The following is a 6,776-nucleotide window of genomic DNA, read 5'->3' on the forward strand; positions in this document are numbered from 1 at the left end:
GTCAAGGTTTCTAAATGGGTGTACTGCGGTGGATTATCACCTGGAGTTCTTCCGTTGAACCGCAGCCCAAGAAATTCCAGGGTTGTTACCAATTGTTGACCGATTGGATCGAAGCGCTCTGTTTTAAGCTGGCTTTGTGGTTTACCATTCCAGAATTCATTGGCAGCACTTAGCATCTCATCCTCCTCTGGTGTAAAGATTAAATTTGAGTTAAAGTCACCTGTTAGGATGACTTCCCAGGTGGGATTGTTATTTCCAATATCCCTAATTGTGGATACTAGCTCATCCAGCTGGGCTTGTTTCTCTTTCACCTTCGGGGGTGCATAGAAATTAACCAATAGTACCGGAGATGAACCGCCAGGTAGAGATAGTTTTATTAATTGCGTGTTTGGCCCTTGCGGTGCGATTTGTTCTGATTTAATGTTGATTTCCGACGAGATATAAACTGATAGTCCCCCTTTTGGTCGACCGTGGGCGAAGTTTTTTCTTGCCGGAATGCTAAAGTGTGTATACCCAACAAGAGGTAGCCCCTTAAGTGCCCAAGTTTCTTGAAGGGCGATGATATCGCATGCAGTCCAGTTGTGTGGGGGGGGGTAGGCCATCTTCCAGCCATTTCCTGGACCCGGCTATATTCCAAGACAATAGATGGAAGGTTTCCTGACTGTTATCCTTTTCGAGTTTTTTGAATGGTCAGTATTTCTTCTGTTTGTTTAATGTATCTGTTAGACAGCGCCAATAATCGGCGTCGTCTTTGGGGTTTGGTTGTTTACCTGTATTGAACAGTGGATGGATTAATGGTGGTGGGCTGTTCCCTCTTGCGTTCCGTAGTACTGAGACTGCCTGGGCTTTTTGTTCTAGCAGATTTTCTTTTTTTCCTTTTTCCGCCAGAGGTTCTTCTAGAGGGCCTGGGTAGCGTGGTTTTGCCTGCCTGGAGAGCCTTATACCCCATGAGTCAAACCTCTCTCTAAAGGATAGTATTAACGGAGCGATCTCTGCTGTTCGCCATGTTGTTAATGTTTGTTCCAATGAGTTATTGTTATCTTGCTTTCGAAATTTGACTGAAAGTAAGTCTGCGTTGGTTAGATGCTGTAGCCCTACAATGTTGGCATAGAGTTTAAGTATGTTGCCCCTGTTGAGAATGTCATGCATCCCCTGCGTTTCGTATTCTGGGGTGAAGAGGAGTTGTTTGAGATGTAGATCGTCTTTGCTAGACCAATTACCAGCGCCTTTCCCCAATTCTGGTCTGCAATCTGAGCTGATTCGACAATGACGCCCAGTCCCGGCGAGTATTTGTGTTCCAAGTGTACCAATTGCCTGTGCACATTGGGATGTCATAATCCTTGTGATCTGATTGCTCTCTTTCGTCAAACCTCCGCTCGTGCCTGGGCTTGTCTGGGGGGCTCTGATGTACTCCAACTCTGTCCCCCTCTCTAAGGTGGCATCCTCAATGCAGTTCAATTTTACACTTCGGCCTCCGCCACTTAGGAGAATTTTTATGTCTGCGATAAGGGGTAGGGTTTTTTCACCCCCAACCTGAAGTTTCCAGTTTGGGGTTCTTCCAATGATTTTGGGTGATACCTCTTGTTTGTTGGTTGTATTAGCTGGCTGGTCTTGCATAAAAGTCCCGCGTGGCGTACCTTGAGACCTGCTTTGTCTGGGGTCTAATTCTTCTCTGCCTTGTGGGTAGCATTTAATTCCTTCGGGCCGCTTTTCCAATTTCGCGTCGGCTTTTTGTCTGGCTGGTATTAATTCTTTGTTCACGGCCACCTCTCTGCATTTTGCTATTGTCTCCGAGGATATAGGTTGCACTCGGGGGCCGGTAGAGTATGGTGAACTCCCATTTTCTGTGCGACTGCATTTTTCCGCAGTGTCATCTGTCTGTGTTGAATTGCCCGTGCTCAGCCTCGGATGTGCGTCTCTGTTGTTTGTTTCGCCTGTGGGCGCTGCTTCAGTACTTGTGCCAAGGTTACTTGTGACCTCTGCGGGTAGGACATCCCTTCCCTTTTTTGTTGAGGGATGATGTCTTAATGAGTTGTATGTTTGGTCAGTTAGGTCATCAGATTGTCTTGTCGTGTTTAATGTTTCCTCCTTGCTTTTGGCTGAGGTGAATATGGGGAACAATCTCACCCCTTCCTCCGTGTACCCTGTTAGTTGTTTATTCCTTGCTTTCCTTTCCTGTTTTTTTTGTCGCCTGGTTAAGGTGATTTTTTTTGTTCGGAATTAATGTGTTTAACGTTGGACTCACTTCTGGGGTGTGCTTTCCTTTTTGTGTGTCCATTTCTGAATTCTTGGCAGGATTATGCTCTGTAATGTTTGTAGCTGATTTCACTTTGGTGGGATACTGGTCTAATTTTATTAGAGCTAGTATTTGTTCTATGAGGTTGGGAAGAAGGTTCAGTTTGTCTATGATTGGGCCGCACGAGCAGGGACTTTGTTCCAGTGTGTACTTTGATTGAGCTGTTATTATCAAGTTGTTTAATTTATCAAGTTTGTTGTCAATCCCCGCAATGTAATGAGCTATAGTATTCATTAAGTAAATTTGGGTGTCCATTTTGTCGGATTGCCAATTTAAAGCCATCACTGATGACTGAAGGGTTTCTATTACTGAGAGAAGCAGCCCTGAGTGGATTACACTTGTGCTCTGTTCGGGATTTTGATTGAATAGAAGATCAGTGCGCTCTTGACGAAGCGAAGTGTCGCCATATTTTGGAGTTACAGTTCTTCCTTCTTCGTTTTTTTTCGGTGTTTTTTCTTGGCTTCGCAGCTGAGTAGATTGCCCTTCTTCATTTTTATTGCGCCGTTTTTCCTCTGGGTTTACTCCCCCTTTGAGATTGGTTATACTTGTATCTTGCTGCTTTTCTTTAATAGTTATTGGGCTTGATGTGAGACTTAGGGACTTAAATTCCTCCTGGTTTGCTTCCCTTTTGTAATTGTTTTTACTTTTATCTTGCATCAATTCTTTGTTTGGAGTAGGGCTTAGTATTGGGCTTGATGTGAAGTTAAGTAGCTTCAGCCACGATGTTTTTGAGGAGTTCTGATGAACAGATTCCCTTTGACTTGTGTTTCGTTCCCTATGTGTCTGGGCTTTAGATATCTGAGGCTCTTTGTCAAATAATTTCTGTGTTCGCATTTTTTTGGGGGGGCTCTGTGATTTAGTTTTTAAAAATTTTGTGAAGAAAGTTAATGCTGTTGTAGGTGTTATTGATGTTGCGTTGGTTGGTGATTTTTCTACGCACGTCCGTTCTTCCTTCGTCCTCTTGCTGTCTGGGGTGGCCTCTATTATAGCTCCAGTCGCCTGTATTTTACTCTGGCCCAGGATTGGGATTTCTCCTGTAAATGTAAATGTACAGGAATTTATATAGCGCAAATCACCAAGCGGTTTCTAAGCGCTTGCTTAGGGAACCCGTCCTGGTATTCCCCTGTGAGATAACCCCAGCAGGGTATCCGCAAGGTGAAAGCCAGGCATCCCGCCGTGAGGGGCCGTTGTGGAGATTAAGCAAGCTATTGCCCAGAGTCGCAGAGTGTGAACCCGTGAATCAAATAGGCACCAGAGCGAGAAATGTCGAGTCCATGGACATTTTAGGTCTCAAGACCCCGCCGAGCCGGGAATTGAACCCTGGTCCCGGGCTGACCTCTGCTTCCAGGTCTGCCTCCTCTAACCAGTGAGCCACACTTCTCCGGTGCTGCGCTTGTGTGGCGAGGTGGTTTCCCGGTGGAGGCGCTCCCCTGATTCTTCTTGGTAATGGACCATTACTATGGTCTCGTGCTGATACTGGTACTGACTTTGGCGAGGTGAGGTAGTTAGGTTTGCCCCCGGCGCATGGAGATTTGGTCTTCCAAATATAGATGTTAAGCCTTTGTTGCTGGCGACCTTCTCAGGGGTTAGTGGCGTGGAGAGACCTGGGAGAGATTGTTGAGTCGTAAGGAGGGTGGCTCCTGGATTTTTCAGAAAAAAGAAAGCTTTATTTATCTATGATTTCTCTAGTTTCTCTCTCCCGTCCTGCTTTTTATTTTTGAACATTGTTGCGATTGGGGAGATAAGTTGGGTGGGTAGCACTGTTGTTAGGCCCTTTTTTTGTCCGTTTTGTTGAGTGGCATTTTTTCATGGTTTGCGTTGCACTGATCGGCTAGTGGGGATTTCTTCTCCTTTGGGGTCCTTTTTTTTTGCTTTGGTGACCTCCTGACCCTGCCTGATCTCATCCTTTAAGGCGGGGTGGTTGGCTTGGGTAGTTTGTTTGTTTTATGCTTGGGGGCTCCCACAAACTGCTCTAATTGCTCTGTTTCTCTGTGCTCCCTGCACTATTCTCTACTTGGCTTTGCTTGGCTTGGCTGTGGTTGGGCTCGGCTATGATCAAACTTCTCGGCGAGATCCGAGGGTCCAGGATTCTGGGTCCGGGGTCTGGCGCCCAAGAGTGTATGAGGGAATCTCCCGGCTGCTTCGCGCCTGCTTATTGAATCCTGCGATATGGCCACCTTGGGCCCCCTGAGGCCTGAGCCCTAACTCCGAGCCCCTTGCCCCTAAGACCCAGAGAACAGCAGGTTTTATCAGTTTTTCCGGTTCTGTCAGGGTTAAAGAGAAGGCTTGGCTTTCTTTGTGAGTTTTCTCAAGTCTCTTTGGTTTTCTGGGGACTCTACAAATGCAGCGGCAGGGTCGGGCGAAGATGGGGCATAATGATTCGAGTTAGAAGTTTTTATTTTTTTTAATTAACTGAGGCTGAGGCTGATTGGAAGGCAGGATAATCAGCCTCGGCGAAGCAGCTTGCGAGAGTCCGGCCAGCGAGCGGAGCTCATGGGGGGGCCGCAGGCAGATCAAACCTAGTCGGATTGCCTTTCCCGGTCGCACCCCCGGCTCTTACTTTGCGGCTGCCGGTAGAGGCAGCCGCGAAGTAAGAGCTGGGGGTGCGACCTCTCGGCTCGGCTTGCTCCTGCTCCCGCTCCTTATGCCGACGTTTTATGCCGATGTCTATGTAACCTTGCCTCACCTCTTTTTGCTGAAGAGAAGAGTATGGTGGTATATGGTGGTATACGCGGCTATCGGCCCCAGGCGGCTATCGGTTATCGGCTGTCGGGTCCGCCACCGCCACCATCTTTCGCCGCCGCTTCCTCCGTCACCTTGATCTTCGCTCTTGCTCCTCCTCTGTCACGTGGCAACGGTGTACAGCAAAGGGTTTGATGGTTGTGTCCCTGTCACCCTTGGGCTCAAGATCACCTACTGTGTGGATAAGCAGCTAAGGCCTAAAACTGGGTCATTTATACATTGAAGTGAGAAGGCTGATGATCTGGAGTTAATCGTGTGGTCTGGTATGTTTCACAATACTCGGTCTGCAGTGCGCTTACTTTCTGATCTATGAGTCTGTGCCTTGACCATTCATCAGAACTCTGTGGTTGTGACACTCACCCTCTGAGACCCACTGATTCCAGTGCCAAACTTCATCTTTCCACCCTATCCCCTCATTCCCCTTTTGAGAATATCCTTGGAAACAAGAAGTTTGGGATTGGCATCGAGGACCAGCTGTGCACAACCCCTAAGCCGGACTGAAAATCGGGGGGGGGGGGGAGGAGTTTTATGAAGATAGACGTTAATTTGTGCTGGATTAATAGAATTATTTAAGCACTCAAACACGTTTCCAGAGGATGCGAGTGAAAAATTCTCAGGACTCAAGGATGCTTTTCAGGGGACTGAGAAGAGATTTCAAAGATCTTAATGAAGTTTTATGAGGATCTTAAGATTTCTTAAAACAAAATGAAGGGTTCGAAAGAACGAGTGAATGTATTGTGGATTCGGAGACCAGGGAGTACAGTAGGGGTACAGATTGGACCTTTCAAAGTACGGGACCTAAGTTTCTGAGGACCGTGGGTGAGTTGTATATTTACAGTACAATATGAGATTCTCCGACACCTTTCTTTTGAAGGATCGGGGTTTGTGTGAGCTCAGCAGTGGCCTTTGCACACTGCAGCAGCAAGACCTGCTCCTTACACACTGAGAGGAGGATAGTAAACCAGCCTTACCTGCTCAGGGTGCTTCGGACATCCTGCAAAACAGAGAAAGAAATGTAATTACATCAGTTTCCACACAATATATTACATTTTGGCATTAATTTAGGAGTTAACTGCGTTCAGAAATCTAAGCTTCATTGAACACTTCTGAATATCTCTAGTTAGAAAGCATTGGGGCGGGCACTGCCCCCACATCCTGCTACAAAGTCTGATATTCTGTCAACACAGGTTGTGATATCCTGAATGGAAATCCCATGACACAGCACAATCTGTGATATTCTGAATGGGTTCACATGACAGCAGAGGCCTATAGTCTGAATGGGGAGCATGAATTGGCACATTCTGATATTATGAATGGGATCACATACACTGTTCTATTCTAAACAAGGTCTCGAGGCACAGCAGTCTGTGACACTATGAATGAGTTCACATTACACAATCTTATGGTGTGCACCGGTCACATGGCATAGTCTGCAATATTTTGAATGGCATTATAGGAACCAGCACAGTCTGATATTCTTTCTGAATGAGGTCACACAATACATCTGTAATATTTTCAAAGGGGTCACAGGACTGCATTGCTTGTTATATTCTATTCAGTATCACATGACTCAGCACAAGATGACTTTCACATAATACTACAAATTATAAATAAGCTCCACCCCCCCCCAAAAGAGCATTTTACACACCCTTACAGGCGATGACACTCAAGCTAAGAGCGCAGCTCCGGGTGTAATTTTATAAAGTATCTCTACCCCTGAAACCTCAAATTTTCACTT

At 46.3% G+C, this 6,776-nt stretch overlaps 1 long non-coding RNA gene across 1 annotated transcript in view; it reads right to left on the minus strand.

Annotated features, from left to right (window-relative positions):
* LOC144752984 (uncharacterized) overlaps positions 1-6,138 on the minus strand; it is a 169,873-nt gene extending 163,735 nt beyond the window's left edge. Inside the window, exon 1 of the long non-coding RNA XR_013594161.1 lies at positions 6,010-6,138. This is a non-coding gene — a long non-coding RNA (uncharacterized LOC144752984). The remainder of the gene's footprint in view (positions 1-6,009) is intronic.
* Between the last annotated feature and the right edge of the window lie 638 nt (positions 6,139-6,776).

Source organism: Lissotriton helveticus, chromosome 5_1, assembly GCF_964261635.1.
Source record: "Lissotriton helveticus chromosome 5_1, aLisHel1.1, whole genome shotgun sequence".
Taxonomy (NCBI): Eukaryota; Metazoa; Chordata; class Amphibia; order Caudata; family Salamandridae; genus Lissotriton; species Lissotriton helveticus.